Below are 19,876 nucleotides of genomic sequence, written 5' to 3' on the forward strand. Positions count from 1 at the left end.
TAAGCCACATACATCCTATAATTTGTAGTTGCTAAATTTGAAATTCCTATTCTAAGTACATTAAATCAACTATATTTACAACCATACATGCCTCTAAACATACTATTATGACAATTCCCCTTTTAACATACTAAGACCTATTAACTATATATATTATTAAATGCCATATATATTAAATAGCATGAAATAGGTCCTATTAACTATATATTCAATTTATTAAACATAATTATGATCAAATGTAATTTAATTTCGACCATCTCCCCTTAAGACACATGTAATTAGGAAATGCACGTACATCCTATAATTTATGCTCCTCCCCTTAAGCCACATACATCCTATAATTTGTAGTTGCTAAATTTGAAATTCCTATTCTAAGTACATTAAATCAACTATATTTACATTAAATTACTATTCTTAACATACTATTATGACAATTCCCCTATTAACATACATTCAATCTATCCCCTTAAGCCAATCTATTAACATACATCCTAATTACGCCTACCCCCTTAAGCCAATTGTCCTAGTTAGGACAATCCATTTAAGTCGTGTGTCTTATTTGATTAATTACAAAATTTAATTACAACCTATTTAGGCCTATCCCCTTAAGCCAAAATTATCCTATTTCTAGTTTGATCCCCTTAAGCCACGTGTCCTAACTATAGGCCAATCCCCTTAAGTCATGTGTGTCACTTGATGATTAATTATAAAAATTCTCATGTAGATGTTAAGTTTTAAATTCTTATGTACATGATCATATATATTATATGTAAAATTGTGCATGTTCTTGATTTCATATGTACACATGTAATTTTTTATCATTTATCTGTTTGTAAAGTTTGTATATGTATATATATGTTTACAATGTATATATATGTAGATTGTACATGTTTTAAAATTATTTGTAATTTAAATTCATGTTTTAGTTTCAAAAGTTAGAATTTAAATTCTTATTTGATTTTTAATTAAATGTATTGAATGTGTACATGTGTATATATATATATGTATGCAGAGCTCAGATTACATACACATCATCACATGGATTTGTTTGATATAGAAGATTTACTTAATGAAACAGGGCCTAAGCAACCCCCCCCAGATGACCCTGCCCATGGTGCACCACCTCCAACCCCCACCTCCTCCTCCACCTCCACCCCCACCCCCAACCTCCTCCACCCCCACCCCCACCTGATCATCATCCTCCACCTCCTGATTCTGCTGAGGGTTGATTTCGAGCCATTATTGATGAGAATGTTATTTTCATACAGGGGAAATTTAATGAGATCCTTAGAGCACCACATATATCCCCACACATGCACCATTTTGCATCAAAGATGAAAAATGTTATTGATGCAGTTAGGTCTATAGATGCAAAGCTCAATTCACATCGAGCATGGAGAGAGGAAAGACACCAATTTTATTCTGATGGCCTCTCCTATAAGGATATTTTAAACCTAAGAATAGACAAATCTCACCTTGTTCCATATTTTTCAAACCCCATCACAAGTGAACCCATTCCACCAAACAAATCCTGCATATCCATGGGGTGGTGTACACATCGAGGCATGGCTAATAATTTTTGGGATCGATGGCAGATGGTATTTGATACTCCACCACATGCCAACTTAGAGTGCCCTTTATACTTCTTGAGAAAATTATATGCAGAGTTTGTTTTGGGTTTAAAGCCCAATTATTTTGATATAAGAGCATTCTAGGGTGTTGGTGGTGGCATGCCACAGGATAGGTTGGGGGCATGTATTGACCCCAATAGACCTGCCCATTGCCAGGCCATTGTGGCTCCTATGCCTGTTATACCTATGACTGTTCATCAACGTTTTGTTATCTCCACATTGGACTCATTGACCACACTCACTGGTAGCCTTAGTCAGCAGATAGCCAATTTATTGGACCATGGTGACATTGACACTGGTGAGGATGATGTTGACATGAGTATAGCCATTCCACGTACATCGACACCTCATTTTTGTACGAGTTTCCATCGACTATGCTATGGGCCTTGTGATGGTCCACACCTTGCTTCAAGTTCACATCATGGTCCATCCTCTTTAGCTACATGGGGACTATCCACTGATCATGATAATATTGGTTCATATGTTGATTTTCTTTGTGCTGATGATCATCCCATAGATCATGATTTACGTGGTAAACAGGTATGGGGAGATCCAATACATACATGTACAATTTGCAGTTTTATACATATATATATATATATATATATATATATATATATTTACATAACTTATATAGATCTCTCTATCTATATGTCTTCACTATTTACACATTTGCGTGTCTCCAGCCCATGTTTGGGGCCACTACGACACCAACTTCCACATCAGATTACCCATCTGCCACTGTGGTGATTTCAGCTCCTCCAACATCGGTTGTTGCGGATGAGTAGAGAGATTCGGTACGTTCACACTCTATCTTAATTTATATATATATTTAGAGATTTAATTAATTTTGTTCATCAAACTTACATTCAATATTTTAAATAAATAAATAAACATCATGTACATTTGATTTAATATCTAGATTTAATTAATTTTGTTGTACAGGTGGACATGACCATCAAGATGAGTTTACATCCAGATGGGCCATATGATCATCCTGATCCACTTGATAGTTTTCTATAGACATCATCATCATTTTAGGTATTTAATGTTGATTTAAATTTAAAAAAATTGATACAAGTTTCAGAATCATATTTTATTTAAAAATTAAATGAATTGATACATATAATTGACATGTGCAACTCTTTTTTAAATACCTTGTAGGATCTTGTTGATAGTGGCTCAGTTTTTTTTTATGTCACCCCAGATACTGTAATGCCTAGAGGAGATGATCCGAGTCAGGTATGTATGCGTATGAACATTAAATTATCTCTAGTTCAAAATGAACATTTAAAATATAAATTAGGTCTATATTTCTATTTTAAATCATCAATTGATCTTGATCTATATATCTGTGTGTCTGTGTGTGTGTGTGTGTTCATGTACTATATATAGCATGAGATACTAGTGCCATCGACTACCCTTATAGCACCTAGAGATGCAGAGCCCTCAGTAGAGCCTAGAGGAGATGAGCCTACTCATGTACAGGTATGTGCTACTGAACTTATAATTGAAATTTTTAAATTATTTATATATATATATTATATATATATATATATATATATATATATATATATATATATATATATATGAATATGAACTACGTAGAACTCTCACAAACTTGAACATTTTTGTCTTGCAGAGTGGATCTTCTCCTCTTTGTCCACGTGGCCTGAAGAGGAATCTAGATCATATTTAGGGCTTACAGCTATCTTCATTTTAGGGGCTAGATTTGTTACATGTTTCATGCAGTTTATTGACATTTGATCATTCCATCCCATGGAACTTGTTTATTTTGTGCACTTTGATTATATATTTCATTTTGAGCATGGGCTTGATACATACATGTGTGTACATGTGTACACACTGGGACTTGTTTATTTTTTGCGTACACATGGACTTGTTTATTTTGCACGTACACTTTGATTTTATTTCATGTTGACCACATGTGGACTTGTTGATCATCACACATCTAGACTTGATATACATATATGCAGTGCTTGTACATGTGATATATATATATATATATATATATATATATGTTTTAGGTTGGAGTGTTCAGTTCTCTAGTACACATACATACATGTGTTTCATGGACATTATATTTATATTCATATATTTATTTATTTATAATCATCTCGAGCTATATGTAAATTTCATTTATTTTTATTCTAAATCTATATATGTATGTGTATGTGTACTTACATGATACTAAAACCAAATAAATAGATTAAAAATAAATGAAGCAAGTGCAATTTTGAACACATATATGTAGTATGAGCAAGTGCAATTTTGAACACATAGATTAAAAATAATAATTTAGAGCTTCATCCACATCTCAAAATAGAAAGTGAAATTGAACACATATACACACATGAGCAATTGATATTTATAAATATAGCACACTTGTACACATGTACATATATAACATGTATTAAAAATAAAACACTTGCAATTTTGATATTTTTCCAAATAACACATGTTTACACACACAAATGTTGTATACATTAAAAATTTAATTCAAAGCAATTGATAATTTCTAAAATTACCATGTACATGCACACATATATACATACTAAAAGCTTAAATATAAAAAAGTTTAATCCAGGTGCATCTCTTGAATATATAATAATTTAGCTTCATCCATGTATCTCAAATTTAAAATTTTCAAGATCCACACGTCTTAAATCTATATATATATTAAAGTCTAACTCAATATTCTAAAATCTAAAGTATTATATAAGTTTGATCCAATATAAGACATTTAAAGCAAGTTCAAAAGCGATCTAGATAAATTAGATCACCACAATTTCAAAAGCAATCTAGAGATTTTAAATTAGATCTCCATAATTAAAACCCTGGTAACAAGATGTACCTACATGCACACAAAAAAAAATTAATCAGAACTTAATTATAAATAATTTTTTAAATGCATGTATATTAAGTAAGTCAAATTTAATTTAAAGTACTGAAATAGGACATGACTTGGCTTAAGGGGATGGGTGTACAATTGGGACATGTGGCTTAAGGGGATCAAACTAGAAATAGGACATGTGCATTAAAAGAGGATCATTTGAACTAAATTATAGGACATGGCTTAAGGGGAGATTAATTGATTAGGACATGACTCGGCTTAAGGGGATGGGTGTACGATTGGGACATGCAGCTTAAGGGGATCAAACTAGAAATAAGACATGTGCCTTAAAAGAGGATCATTTGAACTAAATTATAGGACATGGCTTAAGGGGAGATTAATTGATTAGGACATGACTTGGCTTAAGGGCATGGGTGTACAATTGGGAAATGTGGCTTAAGGGGATCAAACTAGAAATAGGACATGTGCCTTAAAAGAGGATCATTTGAAGTATAATTTTAAAGCAAGTATAATCATTTCAAAAGACATACATAATTTTAAAACAAGTATACGTACCTCTATATATTAAATACTTATTCCATTACTTGTAACACAATTGTGTAAGAGCTCTCAATAAGGGGATGTACCTATATATATCAAACAATAATATTTAAACCATCTATATGATCAAATTGTATGTAATAAAAAGAAATTATACATGTACACAATATATACATACATACATTTAACATGTATACATACCTCTTTATTTAAATACTTATTCCATTGTACCATCTGCATCCTCTCTTTTTTCCAAAGCATCTATAATTGTCTCATGATCTTCCATAGAAATTGTCCTCAACTTTTTATTACTAGGTTTGTCGCGATATCTCACTAGTTGTATATTTGTTGCAAAAATTAAATGCGAGTAGTGTATTATCTTCTTATGTGTTTCATAATCTTCAAAAGCAGGCAAACCATTCTTCTTTGTCAAATATTTCCTTAGCCAAGTTCCAACAACTACCATTGAACCAGTCGGATAATGAAAACCATCGTCATCTTCTCAAGGATTAACTAGTTTGTGTTTAGTCTCAACACATCAAGCCAATCAATATTTTGTTTCCTCTTCATTGTCCTTAGGTGCAACAATGGCATACACATGTCCTAGACAAACAAAAAATTAATAAATTATCACAATTTAGAATTTAAAAAATGCCATTTTTAATTTACACAAAATATAAAAAAGTTTGAAACTAATTTTATTAAATGGCCAACAAAATAATAAAAATGATTACCTTTCTATACATTCTACTAGTGATGAAAAATAGCCACAACTAGAACATTGTCTAGAAATACATGAATGTAAATAAAATAATTGTCCATCAGTTCTTTGACAAAATAAACTTGCTACAAATTCTTTGATTGATTCAGGTGGCATATCAATACCACATTCCTGGATAAGCATGTTACCATGCAAAACACAACGTATGTATCAAAAAACATCATAATAGTAATGAAATTACACATGCATTTTACAACAACAAGAGACTCTTTGCTTGTTAATTTTCACATACCAAGGCTTGCATTTTTCAAATGATCTTTGACTTATAGTGATATTTCCAGGTAACAAAATTTCATCCAAAAATTTTCTATAAAATTCAGTTTGAGTTGTGTCTAATAGGTGTTTTGGATGAGGGTCATGAATTTTACACCCCACTCTCAACTTTAGAACATCTCTAGCATTAGATGATACCCTTGTATTATCATGCCAAAACTTTTCAACCAAAGATTTCACTTCAATATTCAATTACATATCTGACCTACAAAGTCTACCACTAAAACTCCAACTTTGGTTGATTGGATCACTTTCAAAACTTTCTCTTCTTTTAGCTGCTCTAACCAATGTTTTAGGATGCATCTTTAAAATTCCACTAATGTTGCTTACCATCCTTTTATTCAAGGTTGCTTTATTCACTATAGCAGTTGTTATAGCTCAGCATGCCGCATTCTAATCTTTAGATCAACTCATTGTACCAATCGATTCAATGGCACTTGCAATAGTAGACATAACATGCTTAACAGATTCATCTTTTTTTATGCTTTCACATAGATGCCTATTTTTTTCATCACTTTTCTCATTTTCCACATTCTCATCAATTGCATCATAAGTTCACATTGAATTGCAAGTTTTTTTCGATAAAAAAATTCTTTGTATATTCTATTGGCATATGTTCTTATTTGTCTCCAAGAAATCTTACCAGGAAGATTATCCAAAACATTTTTTTCAATTTTTATAAAAAAGTTTCCCTGATCTTCAACAATTGGAGGATTTTCATTTTCACCATGTTCAAAAGGATTTTTAGTTTCAACATTCAAAAGAATTTCATCTTTACCAACATGAAGGTTTTCATTTTCATGGAAAATTCTATCAATCTCAACATTGGTATATCCAACTTCTACTAAATCAACAATATGAAGATCACCTATAATCACATTATCCATGTCTTGCAGAGAAGGATTTGAAGATGTACCTGGATAATTTGAAGATGTACCTAGATTTGAGGATGTTGTACTTGGAATATTCTTCATAATTATTTCATTCACATCATCATCATCCATAATTGCATCATCTACATCCATTTGATCCCCCAAGGCATCATCTTGAATGTTTGTCTCTTCCATTGTTGTGGATCCAGAAGCATCAGGATTATTCATTTGTTGAATCGTCATTCTTCTATCCCTTTGACGTTTGGCCTCCTTCTCTCATTCTTCTTGAATTTCCTCAACGGTCAATTTCCTCCTTTGTTTCTACTTTTGACGTTGTTTAGACCCCATGACTAAAAACTTATGCAATAAATGGCACCTTCAAAAAATGGATCTAAAATTGCAACCAAAAAGCATCCAGAGGACAACTAGATCATAATATATCATTTAAAAACTCGCACATTTGAATTGACATTTTTTATTATGTTAAATGATCATATATTTATATAATTCAAAAAAAAAAAAATAATGGTAAAAGCAAACGGGATCCTGTTTGCAAATGGGACCCCATTTTAATTCGAAATGGGATCCCGTTTGCTTTTTTTTAAAAATAATTTGCAATAAAGAATGGGATCCCGTTCTCAACACGGGATCCCATTTGTAAAAAGATTTTTTTGGGGCACACTTTTAGGTTTGGAAATAGGCTTGGTAAATAGTTCGGAAAGCCGAACCTGAGGCTCAGAAGTGGTTTGACCTGCAACTTCAAGCCTAAATCAAGCTTCATACAAAAAAATGACTTCAAAAATATATCTGAACACCTAATTTTCAGAATTTTTTTAAACAACAAAAACCTATTATAGTACACACTGTCTAGATTCCAAATATATAATTTTTTAAGAGAATGGATCAATATTTTTAATTTTAAAATAATTTCTAATGAAAGAGATCCATAAACTTGAAATAACATTTTTAAAAAAAATTTTAATAACTTTTTGGTCTTTAAGTTTTTTGAAAAAAAAATTATATGGCATCAAACTATAGACAAATCTATACAGTTTAAAAAAAATAAAATTAAAAAATGTTAAGTTTACGTCAAATTATGCTTGCCGTACATGCGGATTTTTCAAAACAGTGATTATGCCCAATTAAAAAATAACAAAAAAAATATATATATGGAAAAAAATTACAAAAAAATATCCTCATCAAAGATGAGTGAGTTATAGATCTTTTCCTAAAAGGATAAAGAAAAATAGTTTCATTTAGGTCAAATTATTCTTGTCATACACGGGCATGGTATGGTCCTAAAAAGTGACTTTTAAACTATAGGTTTTACTAATGCCTATTCAAACTTCCTTTTTAAGATCTAGGTATTGAAAACAATTACACATTTGGAAAGTAGACTTCGAGCACTACATTTTCTATTCCTAAATTTTTTCAAGAATCATCCTTTAAGTGCCTCAAATATTTAGGTCAAATGGGATGAAATCGAAAAAAAAGGGAAAAAACTTCCACTTTTTGGCCAAAAAGTGGACACAACTTCTTGCACTTACCCGTTAGGTTTATATCATTTCATTCGGGCTTCTAAATGTAAGAGTAATTAGTGGACTCAAACTCCTCAAAACACTCAAAAATCAAAGATTTCCTTCCATGAGAGAGCTAAAAGAGAAATAATTGAGAGTGCTTGATTATGGTATACAAGTAATTATGTTGTATCTCTCATGATTTATAATCAGAGACCATAAAGATTGTATCTAGATCAAGGATGAGTCCATAAAGATAGAAGAAAAAGGCTAAGTCACCAATAATGAGTTAGGATTCCTTTTTACCAAGACTCATAAATTTATTTAGTTACAATGATTATGGAAGGATGTTTTATTTAAATGATACATAAAATTAAGATCAATCTATGGCATGTATTTGAAATTAAGTCTTTTGCTCAAAATTAACAAATGAAGTGAATAGTGAAAGAATCATCTCATTATCCTATACCATTTGAGAGGTATTATTTTTTTCTTGAAAAATTTCTTATACAGTTTTAGACTCATATGTGAAGCCCTTAAAAGACTCACAAAATCTCAAAAATTGGATGAAATAAACAGGTGAATGGAGGCTACAAAAGAAAAAACCATTCGTATAGATTGTGGCTCTAAATTTTAGAGCTTTCTTAAAGAGTTAATTTTATTTGTAGTGAGATATGATGAGATGGAGATAAAATTGCAATTTCTAAAACTATAATTCTATTTTATTAAAAAAAATAAAAAATGGCTTGTTTCCATTCCTGCATTTTCAATGGAATAGCTCTTCATGAAGTACTATCAAAGAAAAATTTCTTGAGTAGGTAAATAGTTTGCCAAATGTGAGATAATTTGCATCAATACTTGTGGTTGTAGATTTGTGAGAAAAGTGATCAAAATGATTCCAAAAATAAGACATGGTGATGAAAGAAATATTTTTGTAATAGAAGAAGTTTTTAGAGTCCTATAGAGATAAATTTGTGTAGTGCAAGAGGAGATACACAGAGGGTTTGAGCCACAAGAAAGAGAAGGAAGAGAAGATGAAGCTAAAAAAGAAAGACAGTTCCTAGAAGAACAAGATGCAATAGAAGATCCTCGGTAATTTCATCATAACTTCATCATATGGAGTCAAAATCGGGCAAACCATGTATCATCAAAAAGTTGGTTCACACATAAATCTTTTCATGGTGGTGGTTTGATCAGATTCTAAAAAAATTTCTATCATAGGCCTCCAAAGTCAACCCTTAGTTTTTCTCTTTTAGGGTCATATCTTGCACATTTGAACTCCATTTTTCAAAAACCAAATATCATCAGAAAACACTTAGAGCCCTATATTAAGATCTATAGTCAATTTTTCTAGAATATTTACTATCTACTCAATGATCTCAATTATTTTCATTTCTTAATTTTATGATTTCTTAGCTTATATAAGTGAAAAAGGGTTTTTTTTCTTATTTTGGGTTGATAGAATCATCATCTTTCAAATTCCTATATTGCCCCATCCTAGCCTAACTTGAAAACCACAATCCAATGGTGGAACCCTCTATTGAGATGCTAACACCCCATAACTATCATAGATGGAAGACCAAAATGACCAAATTATTGGGTATAGGGGTTTATGGTCTTGTTTAGATGAGACCTAGCCTAATTTGACTCTTTAGTTTAAGGTCATTCAATGTGAGCATAATATGGATGAGGCTATGGATTTAATTGGCCTACATGTTTTAGATAGTCTCCAGTTCCATATGGATTCCTACACCACTCTTAGGGTTATGTGGCTCAAAGTTGAGAAATTTTTGGGGGGTATTAATGAGTTTTGTGCACTTCATATCAAGACACATTTGAAATCAATGGTACCTAATTTATTTCCATCCATTAAGGAAATTATAGAGAATTTTTAATCCATTTGATCATAGTTGCAAGTTTGTGGTAAGGAGAAAACTAATGAGTAGAACATCTTCATAGTTTCATCCAAGCTTCAAGGCCAAAATTAGTTCTTTTCTTCCTCTTTCTATTTCACCATGGATGCTTTGTGTACCATATTAACTATGCCTTCACTTAAGGTGTTTTGTGAGCACCTGACATGGGAGCAGACCAAGCTATCATAACCTGATTCAATTTCTAGCTCCAAATCTCAGGGCTTGTTTCATTAGACTCCTACATCTACAAGGAAAAATGAAGAAGTAGAAGAATAGAGGTACTCGGTCTACTCAACCAACCTCTAACTTTAGAGTCACATGAACATGATTAAGATTTTTCCAGCTCTTTTTAGAGATCTTCATCCTAGAAGGACAAGCCTAAGTGTTCTTATTGCAGAAAGCTAGGACATGATGAGCTAAAACATCTTATTCAAAGGAATAACATTTAATCACCTTCATCTTGTGCATCCTCTTCCACCACTTCAATGCCTAGACATTCCAAGTTAGCTACTATAAGACAATGAAGACAAAATGAAAGGCCATGCTCTCTTTGCATTGACACATTCTTAATCCTCTAGGTTGCATCTAGATTTAGGAGCTTCACATCATATGGAATCATCACAAGGTATGTTCTCTTCTTCTAGGCATTTTACTTTTCCAAAAATTTTGATGGGTAATAACACTTACATGAGTGTTAATTGGAGTGATTCTATTGAGGTTGATGGTGGCACATTCAATAATGTTTTTTGTGTCCCTACATTATCTTCCAATCTCTCTTCCATCCACTAGATTATTCAGAGTAGGACAAGCAAGATAATTGATTTCACCCCTGATTCAGTGCTCATTAGAGATCTTCATAGTAGAGAGCTAATTGCAGTTGGTAGTGTTGATAATGCATCACGATTGTATGAGTTATCTCATTTTGCTCCCATTGAGCATGAATCTAGTCCTGACTCTCATGCATCAATAGTAGATCAAAAATTTGAGGATAGGTTTGTTCAGTTGAACTTGTGTGTGCTTTAGTCATCCACAGTGGTTCCTAAGACTTGTTATGATCCTTCTCCACCTCCCATTCTTTCAAAGATCGGTTTAGTTCAACAAGTTTATTGTACCCTTCTTATTTTAGCAAAGAGGGATGAGTACTTGCTATATATTGCTAAATTATTTGATACATCACACACTCTTCACATTTGGTGACATGATTGAGGATATTCCATTTGTACTTGATGGCAATTTGAGCATTCTTATCATGCCATATTTAGTTCCTTTAGTGGATTCCCATCATATATCTTCGTATTTGTTTCAATTTTCTTTAGCTAATATGGAAAATGATGATTTAGAAAGTTAGACAGTTGAGCAGTCTTCCATGGTACACATCATGAGACTGTTCCTTCCATATCCTTTTATGGAGGTTTTTCAACCTTGGCCATTTGATTTCTTTATTTTTAAGAGGAGGAACATGGTTTTCCTCTCTTGTATCTTCTCAACATTAATCCTCAATCCTTCATCTTAAGCATTGGAGCTTCTTCATTATGGGGGGATACATTGTCTCTTCTTTTCTCTCTTATGGAGAGAATCTTGATTGTACTTCTATGATCAAGTACTTGGGGTGACATCTTAAGTCCTTCATGCTTGTCACATGTACTTTCTTTTTTATTTTTTATTTTTTCTCTCTTTTGGAGAGAAGCTTTCTTCCACTAGGTTTTTCTCCTTCTCTTTGTTTGTGAGAATAGCATTGGTTTGTATATGGGTACCTGATCAAGCATTGTAGTTAGGACCCATTCATGCATATATTCATATTATCTCTTTAGCTTATACCTAAGTTAATCTTAACAAGGGGTGTTGGTGTAATTAGGAGACTTTATCTAATTGTTTATTAATTAGGTGCATTATTAATTTTTTACTTAGGCTAAACTTGGGTACTTTTATATTATCTGGATTTTTCTTTTCTAGATGTAGTTGAGCTTAATTTATCTCTTAATTTTAGAATTAGGTTTTCTTGCCTAGGGTTTTGTTCATTCTTTATAAGGATTCATTCACCAATATTGTGTTTGTAATTGTAGACAACTAAAATTGTCTTGAATAATTAAATAAATATTTTTATTTATTTAATTATTTTATCAGGAGTCTTCTATTAATTAAATAAATCTTTATTTATTTGATTAATTCATTTATTATCTTCTAAGCCTTTCCTCATTTAAATAAATACTTTTATTTATTTAAATTGTCCTTTTTCTAAATTAAATAAATATTTTACTGATTTAATTGATCCCAATTCCTCTATTAATTAAATAAATATTTATTTACTTAATTAATTCATGAGCCTTTTCTACCCATGACACATGTCATTCATCTTTTATTTTCCTCTACCTACCCCCTTTATCATTTAATTATTTTCTCTACCTACCCTTTAATCCTAGTTGACCATTTATTTTTACACCTAAAAATCTTATCCTTCCATTTCCTATAGTGTTCTCTATATAATGTGATGCCCTCTTCATTATTAACCCTAATGATTGCATCTAAACACTCATATGCAATCAAGTCTTCTTGTGATCAAGCTATCAACCACAATCCATTCTTTGTTGAGCTCTTGTGCACACATAAAATTTGAGAGCAAATATATCAAACAAGATCATTGGAGATAGGAGACAATGGAGATTAAAACCCTACATGAAATGTGAATGGTAATATTATTTTATTTTGTTGATTTACATGATCTTAGGTATCTCTATTGGTATTGGTGAATGTTTCATTGTAGGACTTAGATTGTTTGTGGTTGGATCTTTATGGTTTTACAATAGTTTATCATTATCACTTTTCACCATATACATTTTGGCATGCCCAGTGGGACATGGATTTTTGTTAGATCTATGTTTTTTTGTAGGTTTTTCTAACCCTAAATTGTTGTTTTGTAAAACAATTTGGAGAATAACCTTATGCAGCTAGGGTTTTGGACACAAGATTAAGATTTTGGAGAGATTTGATCAGATCTCACAAAATTCTTGTAATTTTTGCGTCAAAGTTTTTTTTTAGGTTGGGGATGGTATCAGGAGTGTTCAATCCAAAATTCAGATTTTTTGCAGCATATTTGAATTTTTTATGATTTTTCATAAAAACATAATCTAGGAAGCAAATTAGAGAATTTTTTTGATTTTCTTACATTTCAGAAAAGTTCTTAGAATTATACAGGGAGTCTATTTTTGTTATTTTAATTTGGGTGCAAAATAGCTCGTGAAAAAATAGATCTTTAAAAATTGGGGTTTTGCAATGATTTGATCAGATCTCACAAATAGATTGGTTTTTTTGTATAAAATTATTTTAACAAGTTGAGAATAGTATCAGGAGTTATGAGTCCAAAATTTAGATTTTTTGTTATTTTTATGAATTTTTTTTTTTTTTTCAAAAAAACTTAATTATTGGGGCAAATTAGCGATTTTTTCTGATTTTCTTACATTTCTATAAATATCTCAAAATTATACAAGGGATTTATTCTTTATGAATTTAATTATGATGCAAAATAATTCGTGAAAAATTAGATCTTTAAAAATTAGGGTTTTGCAATATTTTTATCATATCTCACAAACTGCTTGAAATTTTTGTAAGAATTTTTTTTTCGCAAGTTGGAAATGGTATCAAGAGTTTCCAGTACAAAATTTAGATTTTTTGGATCAAGTTCGGATTTTTTATGATTTTTCATAAAAAATTAATTTTGGGAGCAAATTAGCAAATTTTCTGGATTTTCTTACATTTATGGAAATGTCTTGAAATTATAAAGGTTGTCTATTATTTATGAATTTAATTTTGATATAAAATATATTGTGGAAAATTAGATCTTTGGATTTGTTAAAAAACGTATTGTCGAAGGCCCCTATTTCACAAAGTCATTTGGAATTTCTAAAATTTACCTAACTTGTGTGATTGAAGGAGGGGTATTATTTCACAACTACTAACAAGTTTGGTGCTAGACCGTTGGCAAAGATTTGATTTTGAAATTGCTTGCTTTGTCTTCTTTAGTCTAGCAAAACACTTCAATTGGCATTCTAAAATTAACAAGTGTCTTTTGTGTCTTGAGCAATAGGCTCTTTTTGTTTTACCTTTTAGAGGACCTACCTTCCAAGTATCCCATAAGGCCAAGTGAGAGGGAGCAAGCCAAGTGGTAATGAGCTAAAGCCAAGCTCTTTTAAGCCACTATAAATACAAGTGTTTGTGACAAAAGTTGCAAGCAACAGGTGTTACATGCTACTATAACGATATTATGAATCCCAATAAACCCTGTAGAGCGCAACCTCTATTGGTTGGGAGGCCTTACATTTAATGGAGCATAACACACTACTGATTATATCCACCTAAATGGATGCCCTTACTAGACACCTTTTTGTGTTAGAAGCCAAAAACCTTCTAGTTGTTGGTACAGGAGGTCAGACCTCTAATATCCTCTCACATTCTTGCAGTTCTTAGTAGAGAAAAAAAGTTCACCATGGGGAGGATCACACATATCTTGAACCTACACTTTTGGACATTGCAAGACAACCCTAGATTCTTGCCATCTCATATCTTTTCTTATTGTTCCATAGTCTTTACATTTTCTTCCATTCCTCATTCAAGGTCAAGTTCATGGTTGAAACTCATTCCCAAAGGTCTAAAAGAGAAGTCAAGGAAGGTCTAAGATCTCTCAACATGAGTACCTATAAGTTTGATGGAGATGAATTTTACAATCCATTTGATTATTATAGTAATATACCACACAATGACAATGAGAACACCAATTATAATGAAAATATATCTATCACTTTTGCAAACATTGAAGAGAACATCATAGATCCAAGGTTTAATAGATTGGTTGAATAAATCATGAGAAGAGATAGACAATACTTGTTTCAAGTCATGGTGCAAAGTGGAATGAAACTACCTCATGTTTTTGATGTGTCACAAATTATAGAAGAGGACCCAAATCAAGGAAATCAAACAAATGTAAGTCCTAGAGGACCTAATGGTGATAATAGGAGAGAGTTTTTCATTCTTGAGTCACCTTTATACTTATTTCAAAAACCATATCTTCCCAATACCTATCCTCATGCCAATTTTACTAGGAACTCTCATGAACAACCTCACAATCGTCCTTTCCCATGGAGGAGAACTACCACTACACATGCTCATGTTGATACCCAAAATTATACCGATCCATACAATTACACCCAATAAAACATTAAAGATCATGACACAAGGAGACCCCATGAAATATTTGGGGGAAATACTCTTGAGATTACTCTTATGATACCTCACATCTTCATGGTCATGACATATATTGACCTAGACCTAGTGCTCCTCATTACACCACCATACTAAGTGGTCCATACGAAAGCTACAACTATGTCCCTCCTCCATATGAAAACATCTATGATCAATACCATCCATATATGCATTATACCCCTCCTCCTCTGCCCAATGGCTCAGACATGGGACTAGCTCAAAGAGAAAAGACACCACCCAAGAATGACTTGCAACAACAAATCAAGGATTTGCAAAAGCAAATGACAGACATGAATACACCAAAGTAACAGTACATAATGAAAGATATATGTCCTTACCCATTTAAGAAAAGCATTCGAATTCCTCCATTCCCTCCACATTTTGTGACACCAAAATTTGATAAGTACAAAGGCAAAGGGGATCCTAAGGCACACATAAGACAATTTTTCACAGCTTGCACTAAGGTAGTAGGATAAGAAACATATTTGATGAGATTGTTTCACAAATCTTAGGTGAAAAAGCAATGCAATGGTTCTCCCAACTTCCACCTGGAATTAATTCATGGAGTGATCTAGAAGAGGATTTTATACAACAATTCTCATACAACATTGAAATAGATATGTCAGTAGCTACCTTGTGCAATACTAAGTAAAAAAAATAAGAAATCCTTCTCTTCATTCTTACAATGATGGAGAGGTCTTACTAGTCAATGCTCTTGTGATATCCCACAAAAAAATATGGTAGAAATGTTCACTCAAAATGTCAACAATGATATCGGATATGAGCTAAGAAAATATTGTTTGTCTACCTTCAAGGAAGTCATTGAGAAAGGAATGGAAATAGAAAAAGTCCTTATTGAACAAGGTGTCATAAAAATATTCAAAGAGAACAAAGAGGAATCAAATGGGAAAGACAAACCCCATTTTTGGAACAAGATTAAGAGCACTGTCAATGATGAGGTAGTAGATGCAAATGTTGTGAAACCTAAGATTACTTTCCTCGATGCAAGTTCTTCTAATACGAACAATCAAGTGAACAATCAAAGGAAATCAAAACCTCAAAGAAAATACACTTCGTTGGGAGAACCGATTGAAACAACAATTGAGAAGTTAGTGGAAAACAAGCTCATAGCACTGTACTAGATAATCCACCGTATGAGCTGAAAGTAAAACCAAATTGGTGGAATGATGATGAATATTATGAACATCATAAGATCAAAGGGCATTTAACTAGCAATTGTCACAGATTGAACAATATCATAGAGGATCTCATTGATAGAGCTGACATAGAAGTTTATGGTCACACATCCAATGAAGAACATGTGATGTTCAAGGAGCCATTTCCTAAACATGACAAAGGACAATCTAAAACTATAGATAATCAATCTAATTATACCAAGATGCCATATGATTACAATTCTACTATTAATCACATTTCAACAAACAATCATGTTTTAACCATTATCATAAAGGAAAAAACTCCTGAAGGTTCTACCCAAAGGAGTAATGTTTTTTTGAAAGTCATTAGACCATCTTCCTTATTTTCCAAAAATGAAACATCTGAATGTAATGTCACAACCCGTCAAGGTAAAGTCACCTTGCAAGGTGTTCCATCTAATACCACACCTTCATCATCTACCAAGAATGAGTATGACCTTGTAGAGAAGTTAGGGAAGACACCCGCCCTCATTTCCATCATTGAGATTTTGCATATATTCCCTTCACATAAAGATATTCTTGACAAAATTTTGAGAGAGACCTTTGTACCCACTAATATGAACGTGAACTAGTTTCAAGCCATGGTTGGATACCTTTCTGTTCTGCATAGTCTCACATTCACAGAAGCCGATGATGCATCTGTAACCCAGCCTCATAATGCACCTCTACATATTGAAGCCTTTCTCCATAAAAATTGAATAAAATGAGTCTTGATAAATGGAGTAGGTCTAAACATTTGTACATTTAATACTATTAAGCAATTGGGATATTCTGAAAAGGTTGTGAATTCTACACATACAATCACCATTAAAGCATATGATGATGAAGAGCGCTCACCCAAGGGCACAATCACCTTACTTATGAGAATTCGGCCAGTCATGAAGGATGTGGTTTGTCAAGTCCATTTTCTAGATCTCACATATAACATACCCCTGGGATGTCCATGGATACATGAAATAAGAGTAGTACCATCAACATATCATCAATGTATCAAATTTCCTTACAATGGAGTTGAAGTAATAATAAAAGGTGATCCAAATCTATTTATATATTGCAATAACCTATAACCAAGATCAAAGATAATAATCCCAATCAATAGAGAAGCAAATCCATCATCAGCATATGTGGATCTAGAATCATTGAAAGCTTCTACATCAAAGCAAGTAGAGCTCAAAGAAAAATTCAAGGTTAAAGATGTGGGATGTGGTGAGTATATCTTTCATGTTGACCAACTCCCACTATCTCCTAATACATTTAGTCAACAAGAACAACCTACAAATAATTTGCAATGTCAAGGAATTAGGTGTACACCTAGTGTTGTGGCCACTAAGTCTAAATGCAAATCTCCTCTAGTAGTGCAAGTAGCTCTTGATATCAATAGTCCTTTGGTCCAAATCAAAAATAAAGAAAAGTCCTTCGGTCCAAATCAAAATCAAAAGCTACTGGACTCTGTAAAAATCAAAGTCAAGGATAAAAATCCTATGAAGAAAAAAGAACAGGAGTTGATCTCTCCTAATATCAAAATAACTTAGGGTAAAAGTTCTAATATTTCAAGTCTTTTAAAAAAGAATACTTGTTGATCATAAGTCTCCATCATGCCATCCTACTTTCACTTCTTTTCACAATCATATGCCTTCATAACTTATCCACTTTCTCCACACATACATTCCCTTTTGGTGATATATCACATCATGGAACTTCCTCAAAGGACTTTGTTATCAGGGATACCCAAACTTCTTTAGGTGACATGCATTTGGGCCTACGTAGTTCACACATTAGTAATTATACCTTAGTTCCTTCAGCAAGAAAGACAGTCAAGAAATTTTGAAGCTACAATTATAAGGAAAAACCTTGTACATTTGAGGTGGGTGACTTAGTTCTCAGAGAAAATCCTAAGAATCAGTAGGACCGAGAGAAGAAAGGAAAATTTGAGCCCAATTGACTTGGTCCTTATGTCATTACAACAGTCAATGGATTAGGTGCATATAAACTCTCAACACCAGATGGAGAACCTTTGGAAGATCCTATCAACAGAATGCACCTTCATAGGTTTTACACATAGCTCTTCAAAATATCCTAATATCAAAAATAAAAAAAATAAAAAAATATTAAAAATATAAAAAAATCATAAAAAAATTTAAAAAATAGTTACTAGGTGAAAACCTGGCAAACAGTGCCTTCGAACACAAAAAGTATTGAAATTTTGAAAAAAGTAAAGAGAAATAAATTCGTCCAATAGTGAAAAACACTTTAGTGGCGCCGTGGCCAAGTACCATGGTGAAAATCAGGTTATCGACGCCATGTGTAGAGACATTTCTCCTCCCTCCTACATGATTCAAATTCATCGATTCACTTTTCACACATTCACATTCTATCCATCCATAATAAATTTACCCATTCTCATCATGACTTGTTATTGATCTACCAAAGATTGGTTAGCCACTCATAATAAACCTCTCTTTTCACCCTTTCCTTCCATAATAAATTAGGTCCAATCTGTAACTGGGGCAAAATCCTAAATCTAGTGATGGAAGTGGTACCTCGAGCATTGCATGTTTTGAGGAGCATCATCTTTTTGTTCCTCCTTTTCATGCACAATCCACAATAAAAAGATCACTTGCATCACCAATCCGCAATAAAGTTCTATTCTTCTTCGCAATAAAGTATCAATTTCATGGATTCAGTTAGTTTCAAATGAGACACAAGCAACAATGGGCTTTCAATAAATAAAATATTTCAACAGACTTTGGCAACAACATGTTTTTCAGCATTATCTATCCTTTATCAGGATGGCAACATTGTGACCAAATCAAATATGTTAGCATATGTGGAAAGAAACACAAATAACTTGAGAATTTCATTGTATGTTGGTGTCAAGTCTTGGTTTTCTTTTGATTTCATATTTTAATGTGACATGTCTTTTATCTTTTCCAGGATGTCTCTGACTAGAGATTATATCTCCAGGATGTCTTTGACTAGAAAGGCGAGGATGGGATATGATTCA

This window comes from Cryptomeria japonica, chromosome 10 (assembly GCF_030272615.1).
Source record: "Cryptomeria japonica chromosome 10, Sugi_1.0, whole genome shotgun sequence".
Classification (NCBI taxonomy): domain Eukaryota; kingdom Viridiplantae; phylum Streptophyta; class Pinopsida; order Cupressales; family Cupressaceae; genus Cryptomeria; species Cryptomeria japonica.